This window comes from Rhinoderma darwinii, chromosome 5 (assembly GCF_050947455.1).
Source record: "Rhinoderma darwinii isolate aRhiDar2 chromosome 5, aRhiDar2.hap1, whole genome shotgun sequence".
NCBI classification, from domain to species: domain Eukaryota; kingdom Metazoa; phylum Chordata; class Amphibia; order Anura; family Rhinodermatidae; genus Rhinoderma; species Rhinoderma darwinii.
Window position 1 is genome coordinate 147,443,135 of NC_134691.1, and position 12,014 is coordinate 147,455,148.

General features: G+C 48.2%; 1 protein-coding gene across 8 annotated transcripts in view; it reads right to left on the reverse strand.

Moving 5' to 3' along the window:
* Positions 1-12,014, reverse strand: part of PHACTR1 (phosphatase and actin regulator 1) — a 376,244-nt gene that overhangs the window by 22,560 nt on the left and 341,670 nt on the right. The gene's annotated exons all lie outside the window — the stretch shown is intronic.

Consider the following 12,014-nt stretch of genomic DNA (forward strand, 5'->3'; position numbering starts at 1 on the left):
CTGCCCTTAAATGGAGAGTGAAGTCAGGGGCTCCCTCTATGAGCAGAATCCCCAGCCAGGGCGTCGGCGGTGCTTTGGACGGGTATTCCGGTGCGCTAGGAGCCCAACTTCACTGTCCATATAAGGGCAGTGACATCAGGGGCACCTCCTGCAAAGGAATCCCCGGCTAGGGCAGTGCCGACACTATGGCCGGAGATTCCGCTCATAGAGGGAGCCACTGACAACGTCACTGTCCATGTATGGACAGTGAAGTCAGGGGCTCCTCCTGCAGCGCCGAAATCCCCGGCCAGAGCATTGCCGATGCTCTGACCGGGGATTCCGTTACTGGATCTACATGGAAGGAGGGAGGGGGTGGCAGTATCTACAGGGGGAGTATGTGGCACTATCTACAGAGAGGTGTGTGTCACAGTCTACAAGGGGGTGTGTGTGGCATCATCTACAGGAGGATGTGTGGCATCATCTGCAGGGGGGATGTGTGGCATCATATGCAGGGGGGCTGTGTGGCATCATCTACAGGGGGGCTGTGTGGCATCATCTACAGGGGGCTGTGTGGCATTATCTACAGGGGGCTGTGTGGCATCATCTAAAGGGGGCTATGTGGCAATATCTACAGGGGCAGTGTGGCAATATCTACAGGGGGCAGTGTGGCACTATCTACAGGGGGAGTGTGGCACTATCTACAGAGGGCACTGTGGTATTATCTACAGAGGGCACTGTGGTATTATCTACAGAGGGCACTGTGGTATTATCTACATAGGGCACTGTGACACTATCTACAGGGGGCCATGTGGCACTATCTACAGGGGGCACTGTGGCATCATCTACACAGAGCAGTGTATGGCAATATCTACTGGGGGCAGTGTGGAGCACCATCTACAGGGGGCTGTGTGGCAGTGTGTCCCAAAATGTTTATTATGTTAAAAGTTATGAGCTTTTTTCTAAATATGCAAATAAGTCTTTATAAGACAACTGGTAGGCAACAGCAGCGATTCTCCTGAGGTGAAGCTACCTCACAGCCACTGGTGCTGTCCTATCAGCATCAAGCTGCTTCACACAGTATGAGAGAGTGAGGCTGGAGAAAAGGGGGATCATTTAAAATAGCCATATCTCGGGCTGTGGACCACCTAGAGCAGCGATTCTGGTGTCATGTGAAAGTTGAGATTCTAATCTAATTTCTGCTATGAATCAACTGGAGATATCACCAGTTAAAAGCACAGTAGGGAATGGAAGCTGTATACTATATGATCACACTGTGTTGCTGGGCAGGGAAGAGGAGAAGCTGTAAGCTGATTGGACAGCGTCATACAGAAAACATTCCACCGCCCAGAGTGAAAAGAAGAGTCACCTCCTATTTGGCTATTAGCGCCACAATACCAGATTTAGAAAAATGGTCATAACTTTGCAAATAATAAACATTTTTTTAAAACAAATCACACAGACGTTATCAGCAACATGGAGATTATTAGATCAGTTAAGAGATAGGGAATTAATAAACTAGTGACAGATCCTCTTTAAATGAGCTGCCGTGCTGATGGAGGGGTTAATATTTATTTGGCCAAAGACCACTCCTTCTGCCCTCTCAATGAACCTCAAACGAGGCAAGTGGGCATTAAGTACATTTCTCCACTCAGACTCTAAACCAGACTGAGGGGAGTGTAAAGCCCTATCTTTGCTGGGGTTATAAGCCTTTTTCTAAATATTGCCTCATCTTCAGAGGAGGATGCAGAGGAGTGTGACACATCCCTTATTCTTTTATCCGATTCGGGCCCAGGCTATTTTGAGCCTTCAGGACCAGACACCGTTTAGCCATTTTTATCACGCGTTAGTTAAACGGCTATAACCAGGGGCGTAACTAGGAAAGACTGGGCCCCATAGCAAACTTTTGACTGGGGCCCCCCTCCCCCGGGTGTCACACAACCCCCCCCCTTGTAGATAGTGCCTTTTTTACAAACCCCCCCTTTTGATAACGCCATACAGCCCCCCTGTAGATAACGCCATACAGCCCCCTTTGTAGATATCTACAGAGGGGGCTGTATGGCGTTATCTACGGGGGGGCTGTATGGCGTTCCCTACAGGGGGGGACTGTATGGCGTTACCTACAGGGGGGGCTATATGGCACTATCTACAGGGGGGGCTGTATGGCGTTATCTACAGGGGGACTGTATGGCGCTATCTACAGGGGGGACTCTGTATGGCGTTATCTACAGGGGGGCTGTATGGCGTTATCTACAGGGGGGGCTGTATGGCGTTATCTACAGGGGGGACTCTGTATGGCGTTATCTACAGGGGGACTCTGTATGGCGTTATCTACAGGGGGGGGCTGTATGGCGTTATCTACAGGGGGACTGTATGGCGTTATCTACAGGGGGGCTGTATGGCGCTATCTACAGGGGGGGCTGTATGGCGCTATCTACAGGGGGGCTGTATGGCGCTATCTACAGGGGGACTGTATGGCGCTATCTACAGAGGGGGCTGTATGGTGTTATCTAGAGGGGGGGCTGTATGGCGTTATCTACGGGGGGGGGCTGTATGGCGTTCCCTACAGAGGGGGCTGTCTGGCGTTATCTACAGGGGGGACTGTATGGCGTTACCTACAGGGAGTCTGTATGGCGTTCCCTACAGGGGGGGGGTCTGTAGGGAATGCCATACAGCCCCCCCCTGTAGGGAACGCCATACAGCCCCCCCTGTAGGGAACGCCATACAGCCCCCCCTGTAGGGAACGCCATACAGCCCCCCCTGTAGGGAACGCCATACAGCGTTCCCCCCCCTGTAGGGAACTCCATACAGCCCCCCCCTGTAGGGAACGCCATACAGAGTCCCCCCCCCTGTAGGGAACGCCATACATCGTCCCCCCCTGTAGGGAACGCCATACATCGTCCCCCCCCTGTAGGGAACGCCATACATCGTCCCCCCCCTGTAGGGAACGCCATACAGCGTCCCCCCCCTGTAGGGAACGCCATACAGCGTCCCCCCCTGTAGGGAACGCCATACAGCGTCACCCCCCTGTAGGGAACGACATACAGCGTCACCCCCCTGTAGGGAACGCCATACAGCGTCTCCCCTCCCAAAAAAATTTGACCTACAGTGTGTCCTAATAAAAGACATGTATCCCCTATCCACAGGATAGGGGATATATGTGTGATCACTGGCAGCGATAGGGAGAACGGGGGACTGAAAGTCCCTTGAAGTTCTCCATGACTAACCTCTGACTTCCGGCGTCTGTGTCCGGCGCTCCATTCATTTCTACGAAGCTGCCGACACAGACCCCGGAAGTCCGAGGTTTGTGATGGAGAACTTGGGGGACTTTCAGTCCCCCGTTCTCCTTATCAATGCCAGCGATCACACATGTATCCCCTATCCTGTGGATAGGGGATACATGTCTTTTGTTTAATGGCAGAGCGGGGAGATACCTCCCTGCTCTGCCGTACTGTTCAGTGGCGTCCCGCTGTAGCAGCCATAGCGGCTGCTAGCGGAGCCTCCGGCCATGGTGGGGGCCCGTGCCGGCGGGCGACACGGGCCCCCTCATGCCGCGGGCCCCGTAGCAGCCGCTACTGCTGCTACGGCGGTAGTTACGCCACTGGCTATGACTTTTTTATTTGTTGGGCTAGCGACGTGCTTGCAATGTTTTTTTGTAGACAATGCAGGTTTCTTTTCTTTTTTTTTTTAGCATTTTATACACATTTTCTTTTCAACACTTTTTATTGAGATTTTTACAACAAAATAAAGGACTGTATGGCGTGAACACAAAAGAAAAGTACGTTACACACAGCGATTAATATAGCAGTGATCTAGACAATATGTCAAACAGCCATGGCTGTAGTGGTAATGACACCCAATAAAAAAAACCAATGTAGAAATTGGATAGAAGGAATTGAAAAAAAAGGGGGGGGGGGACGGAAAAACGGGAGAGGTAAGGGGGGAGGGTCAGTCGGAGATCTAGGAAGAAAAAAGTCGTTGAATTTAATAAGCCGTGATCATAGCGGTAGGCAAGTGGGAGTAGGCGTAAGTGATCCAGGGCAGCCAGAGCGACTCGAAGCTAGCAACCCTATCCAGTAAGATACTGGTAAGCTTTTCAGTCACAAATATTTGGTCCATTCTGGTTTTGACACATGCAAAGATAACAGAGTGTTTTTTCCAAGAGTGGGCAATAGTCATTTTAGCAGCCAAAAGGATGTAAGAAAACAACCAAAATTGCGTATGCGTTAGCTCAGGGGGTTTGAGGTGAAGGAGAGCTAACTTGGGGTCTTTATGTAAAATTATACCAAACAGACTCTGGGCAAGACCAAAAACCCTGCTCCAGAATCTAGTGAGCCTAAGGCAAGACCACCATATGTGGAGCATGTCACCGGGCGCGGGGCAGCCATCAAAGCATGAGTCAGGGTAAGCGGGAAATGCATGCGCAATTCGGCTAGGGACCAGGTACCACCGCATCATGACTTTATAGGCCGATTCTAGAATATTCGTGTTAATAGAACAATGCGAAACTATGTTCCAAATATTACGCCACTCTGCTAGTTCGAGCGTCGTCCCCAAGTCCCGATGCCATTGGTCCACATATGTATGAGGAACAGGTGTAGGGTTGCTAAGGAGCCATTTATATAAGACAGATATGACCCCTCTAGTGTTTGGGCAGGTTTCACAGATTCTCTCGAACTGAGAGCAAGAGTCAGAGGCAGCCTTGTTGTGGAGGAGAGAAGTAATCCAGTTCTTGAGCTGCAGATATCTGAACAACTCGCCACTAGGAATCTGCTTAGAGGTCTGGAGTTCACAGAACGAGAGAATCCGAGAGTGAGAGGGCGTGAGAAGGTGGTGAATTCTAAGTATGCCGCTCGACCACCACCACTTAAAGGCGTCGTAGTTGTCTGCGCCTGGAAAGAACAGAGGGTTATGCCACAGAGAGATGAGGGGAAGATGCGGAGAAATCAATCTGCTAGAGTATTTGATGGAGTCCCAAACCGTTAAAATGTGAGCAAGTGAGGGGGAGACATGGGAAGAGCGTAGGGAGGTGGGCAACCAGGGCAAAGATTGGATCGGGGTTGGCGATACCTCCGGAATATCCAGGTACACCCATAGAGGCATAATCACAGAAACATGCAATTTAGTTAAGGATGCTATCATAGCTGCTTGGTAATATTTAGAAATGTTAGGGACACCTAGTCCCCCATCCAGTTTCGGCGAGCAGAGAGTAGACCTGGATATTCTAGGACGCGCGCCCCGCCAAATAAAAGAAGAAATACGGTTTTGAAGGAGACGTAATATATGTGTGGCGGGACTTTGACTGGCAGGGTTTGGAACAGGTAAAGAAGCCTTGGGAGGATGGTTATTTTGACTGCAGATATGCGCCCAACCCGAGAGATAGGTGGATTGCCATGATGTCAGAGAAGATGTAAGAGAGCGAATAAGGGAGGGATAGTTGGCAGAGTACAGCTGGTCGTAAGAGGAGGTCAGGTGAATACCCAGGTAATTCAATGATTGCCTGGCCCATTGGAAGGGAAAGTGGCTACATAGTGAGTGTAGGGTTTGCTGAGAAAGATTAATGTTTAATGCAATAGATTTTGTGGGGTTTATAGCGAGTCCTGAAATTGAAGCAAAGTCAGATAGGGTTTGCATTAAAGAGGCTCTGTCACCAGATTTTGCAACCCCTATCTGCTATTGCAGCAGATAGGCGCTGCAATGTAGATTACAGTAACGTTTTTATTTTTAAAAAACGAGCATTTTTGGCCAAGTTATGACCATTTTCGTATTTATGCAAATGAGGCTTGCAAAAGTACAACTGGGCGTGTTGAAAAGTAAAAGTACAACTGGGCGTGTATTATGTGCGTACATCGGGGCGTGTTTACTACTTTTACTAGCTGGGCGTTGTGTATAGAAGTGTCATCCACTTCTCTTCACAACGCCCAGCTTCTGGCAGTGCAGCACTGTGACGTCACTCACAGGTCCTGCATCGTGTCGGCACCAGAGGCTACAGTTGATTCTGCAGCAGCATCAGCATTTGCAGGTAAGTAGCTACATCGACTTACCTGCAAACGCCGATGCTGCTGCAGAATCATCTGTAGCCTCTGGTGCCGACACGATGCAGGACCTGTGAGTGACGTCACAGTGCTGCACTGCCAGAAGCTGGGCGTTGTGAAGAGAAGTGGATGACACTTCTATACACAACGCCCAGCTAGTAAAAGTAGTAAACACGCCCCGATATACGCACATAATACACGCCCAGTTGTACTTTTACTTTTCAACACGCCCAGTTGTACTTTTGCAAGCCTCATTTGCATAAATACGAAAATGGTCATAACTTGGCCAAAAATGCTCGTTTTTTAAAAATAAAAACGTTACTGTAATCTACATTGCAGCGCCTATCTGCTGCAATAGCAGATAGGGGTTGCAAAATCTGGTGACAGAGCCTCTTTAAGTTGGGAAGGGAGATAATGGGTTGGGAGAGCATGAGTAGCATGTCGTCTGCGAAAACAGACAGTTTGTGGTGCACGCCCGCTAATTCCGATCCTCTGATGTTCGGATTTTGACGAATCATCATGGCCAGGGGTTCAAGGGCCAGGATGAATAGAATAGGAGATAGAGGACATCCTTGTCTGGTGCCTCGTTCAATAGGGAAAGGAGCAGACTGATATCCCGCATAATAAACTTTCGCAGTGGGATTAGAATAGAGGGCGTGCACCCAAGACATAAAGTGGCCTCCGAAGCCCCACTTCCCCAAGGCGAAATCCATGTAGGACCAGGATATTGTATCAAAGGCTTTTTGAATATCGAGCGAAAGGAGCATCGAAGCCACATTCCTCTTGCGAGCCACATGAATTAGAGATATAACTCTCTTGGTACAGTCACTTGTTTGTCTGCCTGGGACGAAGCCAGCTTGGTCCCCATGGATAATCGCGTCAAGGAAGCAGTTAATTCTAGTTGCCAGTATTTTGGCCAGAATTTTAATATCGGTGTTTAAGAGGGATATTGGTCTGTAATTGGTCATTTGGAGGGAGTCCTTTTGGGGTTTGGCGATCATAGCGATATGGGCATGGATGGTTTGCGAGAGAGGGGTTGCACCAGTTCTGAGAGCATTAAAGAGTTGAGTTAAATACGGGGTTAGTAATGGGGAGAGTTTTTTTATAATATAATGGGGAGAAACCGTCAAGACCAGGAGATTTCCAGGGTTTCAACTCCTTGATGGCCGCCTGGACCTCTGTCTCGGATATCTCAGCCTCCAAGGCTTCAAGGTTGGAGGGACTGATATCCGGGAAGGTCAGATTGGCAAACAAGCCCTCAGCCCTCAAGGGGTCAAGTGGTGGAGGTGAGGAATATAAATTAGAGAGGAAATTTTGAAATAGAGAAGTAATCTTGTTGGGGTCCGCTGTAACCGTACCTGAGGCTGTCCTTAATCTAATAGGTTCTTTTGGCGAGACAGGAACCCGCAATTGACGAGCTAGGAGTTTACCCGGTTTATTACTTTGCGAATAATAGCGCTGCTTGGACCATCTTAGCTTTCGTTCTACCTGCTCTGTTAATAGAAGATCTAGCTCCAATTTAGTGGCATCCACTGACGTTTTATTAGCAAGCGAGGGGTCCTGTATCCAAGTACATTCTTTTTGTTCTAATGTACGATATAAATCCGCTATCTTCCTTTCTAATTGAAACCAACCTAATGAGCCCCCCCCCCCCGCAGTGTAGCTTTATGCGCTTCCCACAATATAATCGGGGAAGACGTAGAACCCACATTCAGGTCAAAGTATTCCTTAACAGCCTCTTCAACATGTGCGAAAGTATCTTTAGATGACAAAAGGGAGTCATTAAGACGCCAGTTAAAGGAGAGCCCCCGTGGGACCAGGGAAGAAAAAGAAACCTCCACGGGGTTGTGGTCGGACCAAGGTGTGCTTAAAATCTTAGCCGTGGAGCAAAGTGGTAGAGATCTTTGGGATGTGAATATGTGGTCAATGCGACTAAATGAAGAATGGGGGTTGGAGTAAAAAGTTAAATCTTTCGTAGTGGGATGGAGTTCTCGCCAGAGGTCGTGAAGATCATGTAGGTGTAGCATGTCTCTAAACTCAGAGGAGGGAGCGAGGGGTGTGGATGAATTTGGAGCTGGGGATTTATTCACGGAGGGATTGATTACCAGGTTCGAGTCGCCCATGACTACCAAGAGACCCCGTCGATTGGCCTCCACCAATTTAAATAAGTGAGAAAAGAACCCTGTTTGAAAGTCATTAGGTCCATAGTAACCTACTAAGGTCACATCTACATCAAATAATGTGCCAATCACATAGCGACCAGTGGGATCAAGAATTTCCGTGTCGCAAATAAAAGGAAGATTCTTTCTAAAGGCAATAACTACCCCTCGCCGCTTTTCATGAGCGCATGCGCCATGGAAGACGGGGAAGTGAGCGCTGAGATATTGTGGTCTAGAGGTGACAGAGAATCTGGTTTCCTGAAGGCAAACAATATCAGCGTGACAAGCCTTATAGAAATGAAAGGCCTTCGAGCGTTTATGTGGGGAATTGAAGCCCTGGACATTGAGAGTATTTTCAAGGCGGGAGGAGCCATATGGAGGGTCTAGTAATCCGGCAAGGAGCTCCGACCGACAGGGGGAGAAAAAAGGAAGGGACGAAGGGGGGGAGAGACAAATTAAATAAAAAGGGGTATAGAAAAGATTATACATTTAGAAATCGAGGTGTAGAAAGTGCCCAAAAAAGGCAAAGAAGGGTGGACAGTAGCACGGGGAGTACTACTTATAGAATCCGGGGTCGCCAGCACCTGGGCACAAAGGTGTGGTAACGGCATTCCGTTGAGGCGAACCCAAGAACTTAGTTCCGGCAGAGAAAGAAAGTTGGACAGGAGCATTTGGACAGAGAACGTAGAACAAAGGTAGCCAATAACATACTACATTGGACGGCGGACTAGGCGCGCCATGTCACAAGTAAACAGGAAATAAAGCAGGGCTACCAAGCGGTACATTAGAGAATCACATATAGTAAAACATCACAGGCCGCGAGGCAGCGTGCCTGACTCCCACCACCCCCAAACTGTGAGGAAGTGAGCACCAGGCAGGCCAAATCACGGTCGTTGCCAATAAAAACAGTTAACAGTGTAGACTGATACCCAGCGGGCCATACCTGCAATGCCACCGAGAGGTAAGGCAAAGCATGTCTGGCAGGCTAGATTGAGAATTGGTAATCACATGAGCGGAGGGAAGGAGAGAGGGTTAGAACAAGGCAAATATACAGTATGTGCAATAAACGGCAAACAATTTAAATCACAGCGAGATATTGCGCCTAATGAGGCTAACTGCTCAATACAGAGATCAATCTCCGTTGTAGATAGTTCACTGTAAGTGAAGCTTGGCAACATTCCAAATTTATTAGAAACACAAGGAGGTCGTGCAGACCACTACACATGATGAATCACGCAGAAAGTACTTATCCATCAGGCGGGATCGTCGCGAACGGCAGGTATGGCTCCAGATCTCCCAGGCGGTCCGCGGGGAGGCACCCTGTCCCAGATGGGGCGCAGCGGAGCCCTGTCTCGGCGCGCTTGAGAAAGTTGACTCGATCGATCAGCATCCGCAGGTAGAAGTTGCAGGGTGACCAGAATTTGCTTGAGGTCATCGGCCGAACTGGCGGAGTAAAACTTGTTGTCCAAAGAGAATTGGAGCTTGAAAGGATATCCCCAGCGGTATCTAATTTGGCGATGTTGCAGGAGGGCCAGCAGAGTTTTCATGCTCCGCCGTTTTTGTATGGTGATCGGAGAAAGGTCAGCAAAGATTTGGTATTCGTGACCCTGAAACAGCAGAGTCGATGCAGCTCTGGCCTTTTGCGACAGGGTTTCTTTAGTGGCGTAGTAGGGGAGTTTCACCACTATGTCCCTTGGTTTGCCATCTTGTCGTTTAGGGCCGAGTGATCTGTGGACCCGGTCCATCTCCAGCCTGTCGATAGGGAGACCTGGCGACAACTCCTGGAAAAGAGCTGTAATAGAGGAGTTAAGGTCCTCGTAGGTTTCAGGCAGACCTCTAATTCAGAGGTTTCCCCGCCGCGCACGGTTTTCAAAGTCTTCCAAACGGAGCATGGTGGAATCCAAGTCTGCCCGCAGCGAATCAAATTCAGCGTCGTGCGCATTTAACACTTCTATGGTGTCGTCCATCTTGGTTTCCAGGACATTCGTCCTGGCTCCCAGCTCACGTATCTCCCGAGTAAGATCTCTGGACAGCTTGGAGGCCGTAAATTGCAGTTCTTGCTGCAGGAGCTGCTTACATTTTTGAAGCAGGGAGGCATCCCTGGTGGTAAACTGGCGTTCGGGTAGCTGGGTCCCGTCCTCTTGGGAGTCAGCAATGAGCTCAGACGAGGCCTGTATGTCGTCTTCAGAGACGGTCGACATAGCGGGAGAAGTTGACTTTCAGGTGTGGGGGCAGGGACGGAGGACTCCGGTGGTTTTAAGTCCTTTCGCCCCACTATACTCTTCCGAACCATGAGCAAACTGGGCAGAGGGTCTTCCGAAAAGAAAAGAGGGGTAAGATATCGAGGGGATTCACCTCAAAAGTTAGCTTTTGTTAGCTGTTGTGCCCAGGAGTCGCGGAGCTACCTCAGCATGCGGCCATCTTGATTAGCAGCTCGCGAGCGCCCCCCATTTTATACACATTTTCAGGCTTATAGATTGAAAATAATTGTAAAAAAATATATGCTTTTATACTTTTCAGCTAAAAATTTTCTGGTAATAATATAGTTTTACCCTAAAATAGACCTTTTATTTGTGATCATCATTGTCTACCATAAATTTTGATATATTACATGTCTATTTTAGGGTAATTGGGTCAGAGCTAGCGTTACAACAATGATTGGCGCATGTAACGTTTTTTTGTGGTGGGTAATTTATGTGTATTTATTATTTAGTTTTTTTGCACTTTATCTTACTTTTATCTTTTTATTATTATGGTCTGTCCCTCAAACATCAGAAAAGACCTTTGGGAGACTTTATTTTATTTCTTTTTTTCTTTTACACCTTGTTTTTCCCCTGTAACTGGGGAGGCCGATATTCAGATGCCTGATCGCTCAGGCAGATAGCTAAAATCTGCGCCGTAGACACACTATGGAGCTGGTTTTAAGGACCTAGACCGTCAGCCGTATATATACTGTCGATGGTTGGCAATCGGTTAAGGAAGCTGTGGGGAATCTGTGGAGAATTTCTTACAAAATATGACACGGCTTTCGAGCACGCGTCCTCCTTTATGTCCACCAGAAAAATTCTGAAAGAGATCCCGCATTATCACGAGACTCCCTCTAGAGGTCACGTGACCTCGGCTGTTTCTGGCACCCAGAGGTCACTTACTGTAGTTTTGATGGAATCGGAAGTCGGCCGCCTGCACCCATTAGCTAGTGCTATGTGGCTGTTCCCGACAAACAAATATTCTCCTGAGCCAGGGCACGTACATAACTAGTTGCAACTATTTTTTTAAGCTCATTAAGAGGCATTGCTTGATCTGACTCTGCTGCATATTAGAGTTAACCAAACACAAAAGTCAATACAAATGTTACAGTTGACAGTAGAGACTGCAGACTATTGGAATTTAACAAAAGTGGCGTAACTATAGCGGCTGAATAGGTTGCTGTCACACCCGGCCCTAAGGGTCACACAAAGGGATACCAGTGTTTATTCTCTGTACTGTGACCTCGCTGTTTATTATTCCTGTACTGTTACATAAATGTCTACATTATCACTGCATTAATTATCTTTGTACTGTGCCGTTACTGTGTTCATTACCTCTGCACTGTAAAAATGACTGTGTATTATAAGGCGGTGTTTCTTATCCTCGTGGAGTAGTATCACTGTGGCCCTTAGCCATTCGCTGTTACATCATTATGTTTATTATCTGTGTTCCGTGACATCACTGTGCACATTGTTGCCATAATAACACCATGTGCAATAACCCCTTCCTATGGGTTCACAGTGTTTATTATAGATGCATTGTGAAATCTATGTACAGTATTTGCTATTCCTGGTATGTGACATCACTGGGACTATTA